Source organism: Paramormyrops kingsleyae, chromosome 12, assembly GCF_048594095.1.
Source record: "Paramormyrops kingsleyae isolate MSU_618 chromosome 12, PKINGS_0.4, whole genome shotgun sequence".
NCBI lineage: Eukaryota > Metazoa > Chordata > Actinopteri > Osteoglossiformes > Mormyridae > Paramormyrops > Paramormyrops kingsleyae.
This window is the reverse complement of record NC_132808.1, coordinates 653,233-666,221: the sequence shown is the minus strand read 5'-3', so window position 1 is coordinate 666,221 and position 12,989 is coordinate 653,233.

The following is a 12,989-nucleotide window of genomic DNA, read 5'->3' as shown; positions in this document are numbered from 1 at the left end:
AGAGGTCTTTTAATATAGTGACTGTTCAATTAGTGATGCACTGACACCATTTGTAGTCACCAATACCCAGTACAAATTCTTAATTATAATTAAATTACAATTGCTGATTTAGAAAATAAGGGTTTATTTTAGTCTTTGTTAGATGTGTACAAGTTGTCAATTTACAAATCATTAAACTATCTAAGGTAAAACTCTACCGGTTTCAGTGCATCCCTCAAGTCCATGACCTAAGTTCAACAGATGTTCTGTTTTCTTCTGTATCTATTATCTTCTGCATCAAGTTCAGATGCTCTGTCCTCTTGTCTGCATCAAGTTCAGAAGATGCTCTTTTCTGTCTCTGCCAGGTTCATAAAGTGGTACGTATTATGTATTATTCATATGATGCTATCTTTCTCCAATGTGTTCAAATTTGCAAATTTGTCTGTGTTCCAATTCTCTTGTATTCAGTTTTTTTAATTTTCATTGCAGGTAATGTTTTGAATTAGTTCAAGAAGGTTTAGTGTCCTAAAAGTAATTTTAAGGATCCTAAACCTCACACTGATTTTATTTTAAGTCGGGATTCAAACGAGTTAGCTTAAAGCCCCCCAGATTTGTTTCTGCCCTGAGAAGTGCTGCTTTGGGAGCATTCACTATTTTTACTTTATACTGTTAGTTTGCATCCCTACTTTCTTGTGTCCTGTTTTCGCAGAATCATCTTAGTAATACAATATTTGCTTTTGAAGGTACCTCTCTGTCCTGGGCTTCATCATAAACATTGACACGTTGATATCGATGGTTCCTGTGCTGCTTGAAGGCCAGCGATATGTCCTGACCTACAGATTCAGCCAGGACCACTTGGAACTCCTGTTTAACTCCATCAGAGCATCCAGTAGGGTTCATAATTTATATTTACCAGCTGCAACACTAAGTGATACCAAGTTTTAGCAAATTGTTGTATTATTGCATTGTATGATTTTTCAGTTTGTCAGTCCATATGTTTTTTTTTTTTTTTGTTTGTTTTTTCATTTCTGGTAAAATATGTTTTCTGAAGACATATACATTATCTGAAAGTGTCACAAACTACTTTGAGTATTTAGAAAAATGTGTTTTACTATCTGTTTGCAGAATTTATACTGCATTTACACTGATACAGTCTGAATTGTTTGATAATACCTGTATATCGTGTATTAATTTTTTTTTAAGGTGGCTGGAATAACAACCCCAATGCCAGCCAGTTTAAGTATATATTTAGAAAGCTGATGGCCCGTTGTGGAGTTGTGAAGCCATGCAGAGGCAATGTTACAGCACAGGATGAAACCGAGACCCTACCAGCGGTTATCGACACCTCTACAAGCCTGTCAGCTGTAGATATGTCCTCTGCAGCAGGAGGAGAAGAAGATCTTCCCTCACCGTTTGCTGACATTCCTGCATTGGTACATGACCACAGTTACCTTCCCGTCCGCTTCAATGGTCTTGTGGACAATGCTCTCGTATACATTTCAGGTAAAGGCTGACTGAAAGTCGATTTAGCCTATAACCGATAGTGCCAATAGTCAAATCAGTGGGAAAATAATCTGACCATAGTTCAAAAAGAGAGTTGTCCCCTTAATTTCCCCATTCTTATTGATTGTTGTTGTTGTTGTTGTTGTTGTTGTTATTGTTATTATTATTATTATTATAAGTTACGATGTTATTATACTAACTCAAATTTCAGGATTTGTTGTGCGAAGGGCTCTGAAGAAGCTGTCCTGTGATGTCTGCCGTGCCAGCCTGGTGACAGATGCTGCATCTGCCATCAAGGACCAGAGTTACCACCTGCTGTCTCTGAAAAACAATGGAGGCCTGGTGATTCCCTCAGAGGGAACAGTGAGGGTCGTCAGGGCAGCAGAGTGGGTCATTCGCCAGGCATCAGCGAGTTTCAAACGATCACAGCCCATCAAACAGCTGGAGGTCATGTACATTGTACGGAAGAGGATTGGGTCAGAGGATGTGTTTGCGCTCGGGGAGCACATCAGTGAAACACAGTATGGCATAGACAGCCACCACCATAAACTGTTGACATTAGTTGTTTCCCTGTTTTTTAAGCTAAGGCTACACCACATAGCGAAATTGACTACACTTAGCTTACAAAGCAACAACATGCGACAGAAACTCAACAAATCAGTCCTTTTCAAAGGGTATTAGTCCAATGTGGGTCTCTGGTGGGTCTTCCAGTGAGGATGGACACTGGTTACAGTGGCCCTCACAACCCACCCCCACCCCCCTTCCAGTGAGGATGGACACTGGTTACAGCGGCCCTCACAACCCACCCCCACCCTCCCCTTTCCCGTGAGGATGGACACTGGTTACAGCGGCCCTCACAACCCACCCCCACCCTCCCCTTTCCCGTGAGGATGGACACTGGTTACAGCGGCCCTCACAACCCACCCCCACCCTCCCCTTTCCCGTGAGGATGAACACTGGGTTACAGCGGCCCTCACAACCCCACTCCACCACCCCACCCCTTTCAAGTGTGCATATTGTATGTAGTTCTCTGCAAACCTATGGTGGCATCATGCCTTCAGTGTGCATATTGTATGTAGTTCTCTGCAAACCTATGGTGGCATCATGCCTTCAGTGTGCATATTGTATGTAGTTCTCTGCAAACCTATGGTGGCATCATGCCTTCAGTGTGTCTTGAACAACCACACATTAAAGGTTGCGCACATTATATTGGTATTTTATCGTATTTGGCTGTAGATAGATTTATGAGTAAAGTTACCAACACAATAGATTGGCCGTAACACACTCACCCATTTTAAAATCACATTCCCTCTCTCTGTCTCTCTCTCTCATTTTCTCACAAACACCCATACAGACACAGGGAGAGAATGTTAACTTTTATCTATTATTTTGTCCGAATGCACCAGAATGCTCCGTTTGTATGTGAAAATGACACATTCACCAGCCGCCACTGATCATGAGTTATAGTAATGCTAACCCACTCTTATCAGGCCCAGCTGGATGAGGACCAGAACCAGCACCACTGGGACACCTTTGTTACTTCGCTAAATTTTTAATGAAAATGTAAAAAAAAAAAAAATCCATCAAATGTCTCTAACACCTCTGTCTAAACATTGATTTTAATAAATCTTCAAAAATCTTTGAAAAGTGCCTTTATAATGTCTAAACAAACTGTTTACTACCATTTTATGTGTAAAAATATTTTTATTAACAATTTGGAAATATGGACTTTAGTTCTTTGTGCTGTGTTATAGTCATCACTGTACAGGGTGGGGATTTTAACATGCAGCGTTTCTTGATGTATATTTGGTAAGGGAAATCTTGTAGGCTTAGTCTACCTATTCTAGAACATTATTCTATTTTTTAGAACATAAGATAATTATTCAAAAGTATTCAGTGTCATAACTACATATTTGACGTTTATAATAAATCAAACCGTTTGAAAATCGGTTAAAAATTGAGCACGTTATGGCTATTTAAAAATGACATGTTTTACTATCAACACAATATTTTGGGTGAGCGAGCAGCCTGTGGTAAGATGGCCGCCATATGCGGACGTTCGACTCCGTTGGCCAGCAACGCAGACGAGACATCTAGTCATTCTATATATATATCTATGGCTGTACTGATCGGGAGTGGTGTAGTTGCTGTGTGCACTTGTGTTGTGTTGTGTGCCTGTTGAAGCGGTTGATTTGATTTGAATTATCTGTAAAGTATATTTGAGCGTTTGTGTGCCAGCACGGTTACGTGGGTGGTTGTTGTTGTTTTCATTTTTTACTCTTATTTTTACGTGTGTACTTGTCTGTCCTTGTGAGTGTTACCGACAGCTGCGGGTGCGAGCGGCGTTTCTGTTTGCGTCCTTCGCATCAAACACCCGCGGGTAATATTATCGAACATCGGTAACATTAACTCTAAAAGGTCAGTTGCTCCGGAGCTTTGCTCGGTCGCCGGTCGGGGCCGGGAGGACATTTTCCACTTTTTTTCCCGCTCCGGCAGTAGCCTGCTTTGAGAGGGTTTTTGTGGTGTTTTGGCCTCCCTAGAGCAACTTCGCTTTAGTTTAGCTAAACGTGGTTCAGCAGGAAGTTAATCTCGGGTAAGTAATTGTAAATTTGGTTATTTTAAAAGTAAAATTTAAAGGTTGTTATCGCTGACGCTGCCGGATAATTTATAATAAAGTACCGATTTAACGCAAGTGTTAATTTAGTGTTTTAGTGTACTCGGCACTTTGTTTTAACTAAACGTTAATTAATTAGATCAACTAAAAGTTTAAATATTCTCTATTAATATACTGGGCTGGGAGTAAAGGACGGGGACATAGTGAGTTAGGTAATTATGGGGCCAGCTCAGTGTTGTGTTTGCAAGATGTTTGCCCTTCTGGATGCTTGCGTCCAGTCGGACTTCGTCTGCGAGCGATGTGGGTTAGTTGACTCACTCATGGTCCAGGTTCGTGACCTAGAGGAGCGACTGGCTCTCATCCAGCATAGCAATGAGTTAAAGGAGAGAGTTAATACGCCTTCTAGGGAGACTATGTGTACGTCACAAGCGGGGAGGGGGGAGAATGACGAACAGGTAGGTCGAGAGAGCTGGGTGAACGTAGGTCGTAGACGTAGAAAAGGGCGTACACAGTTCACAGAGGCGGCATCACCTGAAGTAACGGTTTCTAACCGCTTTCAGGTGCTTCCAGCTTTAGAGCCGGAAGAGACTGGGGAGGCAGGTGGGCCCTTGGGCACCAAGGAGCCACCTAACCCCAGTAGGAGGGAGGTTGTGGTAGTAGGGGATTCAATTATAAGAGGTGTAGATAGTTATGTGTGCACCCGTGATAGAGGGTCCCGTACGGTGTCTTGCCTGCCTGGTGCCCAGGTAGGGGACCTTCCAGATCGAGTGGACAGGCTTTTTGCCCCAGCCGGGGTGGATCCAGTGGTCGTGGTGCATGTTGGCACCAATGACATAGGAAAGGGCAGAAGGGCTGTTCTGCAAGATAAATTTATAGAAGTCGCGGATAAGCTTAGAAGCAGAACATCCACGGTGGTATTCTCTGGAATACTTCCCGTGCCACGTGCAAGTCAGGCAAAATTAGCTGAGATAAGGGGATTAAATGCGTGGCTAAAATGGTGGTGTAGGAAAGAGGGGTTCAGGTTTATGGGGCACTGGAAGACCTTCTGGAACAGGTGGGACCTGTTCAAGCCGGACGGGTTGCATCTGAACCATAGGGGAACCAGTGTATTGGGGAGGCGTATGTGCAGAATAGTTGAGGAATGTTTAAACTAGGGACTGGGGGGGCAGGGAGGTCAGTTATGAATTTATGTGGGGAGAGACGGAAAGCCCAAATAAATATTAAAAGTAGACACTGTAAAAGGCCTACCATTAGTGGTCTGTATTTGAATGCTAGGAGTATTAGAAACAAAATTAATGACTTAGAGGCTTTAATTTCTTCAGACAATTACGACATTATAGGAATAACTGAAACATGGATGAGTGACAATGATGGTGATGAATATAATATGGATGGTTATACGTTGTTCCGTAGAGACCGGATAGGCAAGAAGGGAGGTGGTGTTGCAGTATACGTAAAAGAAACCTTGCAGGCAAGGGATCTCACTGATAAAAATAAAAATTCAGAAGCTGTATGGATCAAACTTGATGCTAAAGATTCAAATGGCCTAATTGTCGGGGTTTGTTATAGGGCACCTAATGTAGCTGTAGAAGAAAGCAGAATATTATATGATGATATCAGGATTATGAGTAATAAAAATGATGTGGTGGTTATGGGTGATTTTAATTTACCTGGGATACAGTGGGACACAGTCTCTGGCTCTTCTGTAAATGAACTTGAGATGGTGGAATTAGTACAGGATTGTTTTTTTACTCAGTTTGTTAATACTCCTACCAGGGGAGAAGCCCTTCTTGATCTCGTTTTTTGTAATAACCAGGATAGGATTGGAAAATTAGAGGTTTTAGACCCATTGTACGGTAGTGATCATAACATGGTTAAATTCGAGGTTAATTTTAGTGTCCGAAGAGCAAAGTCTAAATTAAAAGTATACAATGTTAGGAAGGCTAACTTTAATGGTATGAGACGGAAATTAGAAACTGTAAACTGGACAGAGTTAAATAGCAAAACAGTTGAAGAGGCATGGGAATTTTTCAAAAGCACATTGTTGCAAGTGCAAGAGGACTTCATACCTGTTTCCAGCAAAACTAAATCTAGGAAACGACAACCAAGGTGGTTTACTAAGGAAATTAAGTAAGGATGCACCGAAATGAAATTCTTGGCCGAAGCCGAAGCCGAATAATAATGAAATGCTTGGCCGAAGGCCGAACACCGAACGCGGTGTTTCGCATTTTTTTCCATTTATTTTGCCAATTTTTTCACCATTACAATAATTAAATAGTAAAAATTTGCTTTTTACTATTTTGTGTTGCTTTTCAGAGAAATAAATCAAATAACAAAAATACAATTTCAAAATATTTAACACTGAACATTTTTTTTTACATTCCAGCAGATATTATACAAACAAAGCACAATATAACTTAAAATAAATAAATTAGTAAAATAAAAAAATATTTTTATTTGGCCATCTTTGAAGCCCCCCTTCTTGAATAGCTACTTTCCTTTTCGCTGCTGCTGTTGCCGTAGCCGCCGCCGTGTCTTTCTCGTACTCTGCATGATGTTCGGGGTGTCTTGATTTTAAGTGATAAATTAAACTTGAAGTGCTGTACGTTTTTGCAGATGCACCCCCTCTGGACAATTCAGCAGAACAGTGTCTGCGAACGGCCGTTTTTGCCTCTTTCTCTGACACTTTAAAGTGCTTCCACACTGCTGACATGTTTGCTGCATAAAGCGCGCGCCTCTCACTCTACGCGGGTTACTATTTGATCGCGTCATTAAAAACGTCATTGTTCGGCAAAATTTATTCTGCCTTTTTACTTATTCGGCCGAACACCGAAAGTGCTTCTTTTGGCTATTTTCGGCCGAATAATTTCGGTTGCCGAACATTCGGTGCATCCCTAAAATTAAGAATAAAGTCAGGAGGAAAAGGGCTCTGTTCCACAACTGGAAAATAACTAATGATTTCAAAATCAAGCAGGAGTATCTAAGTCTACAGGCAGAGTTAAAAAATGACATTAGGCTATCAAAGAGGGATGTAGAAAGAAAAATTGTATTGGAGGCTAAGCATGACAGTAAAGGTTTCTTCCAATATTTTAACTCTAAGAGAGCACTAAAAGCTGAAATCACTAATTTGCAGGATAGTAAGGGCCTTATAATTGATAATGAAATTGATATGGTAAACGAGTTTAATGATTATTTTTCAAGGGTGTTCACAATAGAGAACACAAGTAACTTACCACCAATTAATACGAATACAGCATCGTCTATAACCAATATATGTATAACTGAGGTTGATGTGATACTAAGCCTAGCTAAACTCAAAATAAATAAATCGCAGGGGCCTGATGGCATCTTACCTTTAGTCTTGAAAGAGATGAGGGATATTATTAGCCAACCTTTGACTTTAATATTCCAGAAATCGTTATCTGCGGGTGTGGTACCATCAGATTGGAAGCATGCTAATATAACACCCATATTCAAAAAAGGGGATAGAAGTAATCCAGCAAACTATAGGCCAATCAGTTTAACTAGCATTACTGGAAAAATAATGGAAGCTATAATTCAAGTGAAAATGGTAGATTACCTAGATGCAAATAACATTATAAAGGATAGCCAACATGGATTTAGGAGAGGTAGATCCTGCTTAACGAATCTGCTTGAGTTCTTTGAGGAAGCTACAAGTGAAATTGATCACAAAAAGGCCTACGATGTGATTTACTTAGATTTCCAGAAAGCCTTTGATGTTGTCCCCCACAAACGGCTCTTGTTAAAGCTTAAAGCTGCAGGAATTTTAGGAACTGTGGCAGCTTGGATCAAAAACTGGCTAACTGATAGGAAGCAGAGAGTAGTTATTAGAGGCACTATGTCACAGTGGGCCTCCGTTTATAGTGGGGTACCGCAGGGTTCAATTTTAGGACCACTATTGTTCCTAATTTACATTAATGATATTGACACGAATACATATAGTAAACTGGTTAAATTTGCAGACGACACTAAGGTGGGCGGGGTAGCAGATACTAATCTAGCAGCAGAGAGGCTTCAACGGGATCTGGATTTAATTAGCGAATGGGCTGATACTTGGCAGATGAAATTTAACACAGATAAATGTAAGGTAATCTATGCAGGGAGCAGAAATATACAGTACAGATATTTTATGGGTTCCACTGAAATAAAGGTAGCTGATTACGAGAAAGATCTCGGTATGTATGTTGATGCTTCCATGTCCCACTCTCGCCAATGTGGGGAAGCAATAAAAAAGGCGAACAGAATGTTGGGTTATATCTCTAGATGTGTGGAGTTTAAGTCAAGGGAGGTGATGTTACACTTATATAATTCCTTGGTAAGACCCCACCTAGAATACTGTGTGCAGGTTTGGTCACCATACCTCAAGAAGGACATTGCTGCCTTAGAAAAGGTGCAACGAAGAGCTACGACAATGATTCCTGGTCTTAGAGGAATGTCTTACGAGGAGAGGTTAGCGGAACTGAATCTGTTCAGCCTTGAGCAAAGGAGACTAAGGGGGGATATGATTCAGGTCTATAAGATTCTAACGGGTCTGGATGCTGTTCAGCCAAATGACTATTTCAATATTAGTCTAAATACTAGAACTCGTGGCCATAAGTGGAAATTAGCGGGAGAACATTTTAAAACAAATTTGAGGAAGCACTTCTTTACACAGCGTGTAGTCAGAGTATGGAATAGTCTTCCTGCTATTGTAGTGGAAGCTAAAACCATGGGTTCCTTTAAATCAGAGCTAGATAAGATTTTAACAACTCTGAGACATTAGCTAAGTTCTCCCCAAACGAGCTTGATGGGCCGAATGGCCTCCTCTCGTTTGTAAATTTCTTATGTTCTTATGTTCTTATGTTCTTATATCAGTGTCCATGCTAACCCCATTCAGAGGGTCCATGCTAACCCCATTCAGAGGGTCCATTCTAACCCCATTCAGAGGGTCCATTCTAACCCCAGTCCACTGTCAAAAGAGCCTACAATGGCCATGCAAATGGATAATAATAAATACTTTATTGATCCCTGTGGGGAAATTGTCTTTATGTCCCCCTCAACTTGCACTTTGTAAATTAAGTTGTCCACAAAGGGCAACCACCCATAGCAGTACCTCGGGAGCTTGGGTTTAAGGGCCTTGAGGTTAAGGGTTTGAACCAGCAACCTTGTGATGCAAGACACACAGGCTTAGCCCACTGAGCCACACACAGCTCCAGTTACGCTTTGAGGAATGACTTCTACTCACTTGTAACACAACATAATGACAGTATGATGAGCTGCTTAGCAGCCAGTGGTTTGATCACAGGCTCAGTCTGCTGTTTATCACACCTGAATCAGGCACCTGAGACAGGAACCAGGGCAGCCATGTGGGACTCAGCATGGAAAGATTAAGCACTCAGAGCCACTTCAGTTAGCTGTATATTTACAGGGTTTTATTTAATAAAACAATATTTACACATCTACCGGCATATTTCCCTTTGGAAATAGTATAATTACACACAGACCCCAAGGGAATGCAGAGCACACAGAAGCACGACACAAAAACAGACACTCAGACAATACCAGTGTTATAGGTTGGCACCTCATCCTGGGTTATTCCCTGCCTTCTGTCCTTGTGCTTTTTTAACTGTATATATGAGGGAGTTAATTAGTAAAGTGATGGATGGGTTAAACCCTGCTGAAAATAGCAGGAATGAACAACAGATGAAGGCAGAAGAAGGTCCAGAAGAGACACAAACTGCAGAGAAGTTTGATGATAAATCACCAGGCAGCAGTGGCAGTGATGACAGAATAGAAAGTGCACTTGGCTACTGTAAGGAACCTTCCTTACAACAGGCAGCTGACCAGTGACTGTCCTGTCCTGACTGTCCCCCTGAACACTCTGCGGACCGGGTTGAGTAACTGTAGCTCCATCTGCTATTTCTGACACCAATGATTCTATGAGGATCCGCAGAGAGTCTGTTACTCCTTGTATTAATCCATTCATACTCGTCATTTTATTGTTATATTTTACACACAGGCTCCTCAGTGTGTTGTATCTGAACTATCGGGGACAGTATTATTCAGGGGAAAGTGGCATAGCCTACAACAGGAGGGAATCAATGAGATCTATCAGAGTTATTTCTATTTTTAACCCATTAATATGCAAGTTTAATTTAAATACACGGTGTCTGCAAAATCAAAGCCGGCGCTCCACCTTCTAGTCATTGGAAGGTACTGCTCCCCCCACAGGTGTGCGCCTATTACATACGTCTCGTGACTCAGCAAAAGAGGAAAGGCATTTTGTGGTATCTTTCGTGATTAAGCAAAAGACAAAATGCATTTCATGATTCCACAGAATCAGTTTCATCCATGAAATGTAGGCATGTAACGATGAATCGCGAATTGGTTAAAAATCAAGGTAAATGTATGATTTAAACCGACTGATATGGAAATTGAATCGCTTCTTTAGGAGTACTTCATGGTAGTTTACTTAACAGGAAAAACTGGTGTAATATTACATTTGATTTCGTGGCGTCAGTTCGACATCAGATGTCACTGCGTATTCATGTTGACGTCATACGTTAGTTTGTGGTTTTGACCGAACGCGAGATGGCGAGTGAATTCGAAACTGAGGACATCCCCCCCATCTTAAATCGGCGGTGTGGCAGCATTTTAGCTTTCCGGTAATCACAAACGAAAATAGTGAGAAAAGCACAGACAAGATAAAACTTGTGCAAACATTGTAAAAGATTGATAAAATACACAAAACAGCACAGCGAACATGCTTCAGCATGTCTACCAGTGTTCTGTCGATTTATGCTGCCTTGTCGAAAAATGCTACCGTAGTGCTAATCGATAGCCCTAACCTTAACTCTTACCCTAAACCCTAAAACCTAACCCTAATCCCTAGACGGTGGAACTGCATATACGCGGAAAGGCTCGATAGCACGTCTCGATAGGTAGGATTTTATGACAGAACACCGGCACCACAGTGAGCTCAATTCACCACTGCAAGAGCGAAGGTTATTAAAAGGGCAAACTACGCTAAAAAGCTGCACATGCAAGCCTTAGTTTACTTGGTAACGCTTTAAATTAAGTGCTTCTTCATAATGCATTCATAGAACATTCAGGGCACCTTCATAATGCATTCATAGAACATTCAGGGCGCCTTCATAATGCATTCATAGAACATTAAGTGCACCTTCATAATGCATTCATGGAACATTAAGTGCACCTTCATAATGCATTCATTATGCATTTATAGAATATTCAGTGCACCTTTATAATGCATTCATGGAACATTCATAAGCAGCATGCAAGTACACTTCAACATCCTAACATCCCTTAACAGCTATAATATACATAAATAACAAACATTATATAATAATAACAAACATTATAATTGTATAATCATGTAATGTTTGTTATTAATGTATATTAAAGCTGTTAAGGGATGTTAGGATGTAAAGCATGTATACATGCATGATGTTTATGAATGATTTCTAAATACTTAATGAATACATTATGAAGGTGTACTGAACGTTCTATGAATGTAATATAAAATAATTATGAAGGTGCAATTAATGTAAAGCGTTACTGTTTGAAATCTTTTTTATTATTATTATTTCGGGTTTTTTTTTTAAGTATTTTATTCAATTTCAGTTGCACTGTTAAGAAAAGGACACGTTTTGTACAGTTTAGAAAGAAAAATAAAGGAATATTTTTAAATAAATTTGTCTGCAGCTCATTTTGTTAAAAAATCAAGAGAAAATCGTATCGTATCATGGCTATCAGTCTCAAACTCACAGAGGGCCATGTCGTCTGGTCAATGGGGGGGTGGATGCTGGGGGAGGACAGAGAGCCATGGCTCCCAGCACACCTAGATCCGTGTTAGAGGAACGGTCTCATTGTGACGGGGCGCTGCAGCATCCATACTAAAACTTTAAGCTTTTAAGATTTAAACCCAACACATTAGCAAGATAAAAAGTAAGTCAGACTCCAACAGTAAATACTCTTTCTGTATTTGGTTGTTATTGATTGGGGGCGGGGGGTTACGATGTGAGAACGTCGAGACCATAACTTCATGGGACATCGTGGAAAAACTATCATGCAATGCACTTCCTGTACAGCATAAATGGACAAAAGGAGGGAAAACAAGCCAAAAGTGATGTGGAGTGTCACTGTGCTGGCAGGCTGATTTCCTTACATTACCCAATAAGAATGGGGGGTGTATAAAACGTCTGTATCTGGAGGGGCAGTGAAAGCCCGTCAGGAAGGATCAGCCCCCACAGGTTAGGAGGCCACTTCCTAATATAATCTGGAGCTGCTAATAATTCCAGTTTCCTGGCTCTCACTTTCCACTGCTCTCACTGGGGGATGCAGTCGGGACTCTAGGGGTTTAGTGCACAGATTTTTCTAATACCCCAACCCCCCATCACGTATCATATTTTCCATACTTGGCCAGATGTCCCAACTAATCATTTAATAAAAGTTCATCTATTCATCATACATGGCCAACAGCCAAGCAAACACTTTTCACTTCGTCATTATGGGGTATTGTGTGTAGAATTTTGAGGTAAAAATTGAATCTAACCCATTTTGGAAAAAGGCTATAACAAAATGTGGAAATAGTGAAACCCTGTGAGTACTATCTGGATGCACTGAAAACTGTGAAAAGCAATGTAAATGATACGATAAGCTTAAGGCATGTATCTGATCTTTCAAAATCTATGAACCAGCAACCATGTGGTTACCATGTCCAAGAGAGGGACCGAAGTCTCTTCACTTCTGGGGTTGTGTAGTTCAGCAGTGAAGTAGGTGGGGGTCGCTGCTCATGCTTCAGTGAAGGTCTCGGAAACCACAGGGGCACCATGGCTGTAGACCTGGTGTGCAGAGAGGCGTGGGCTGCTCA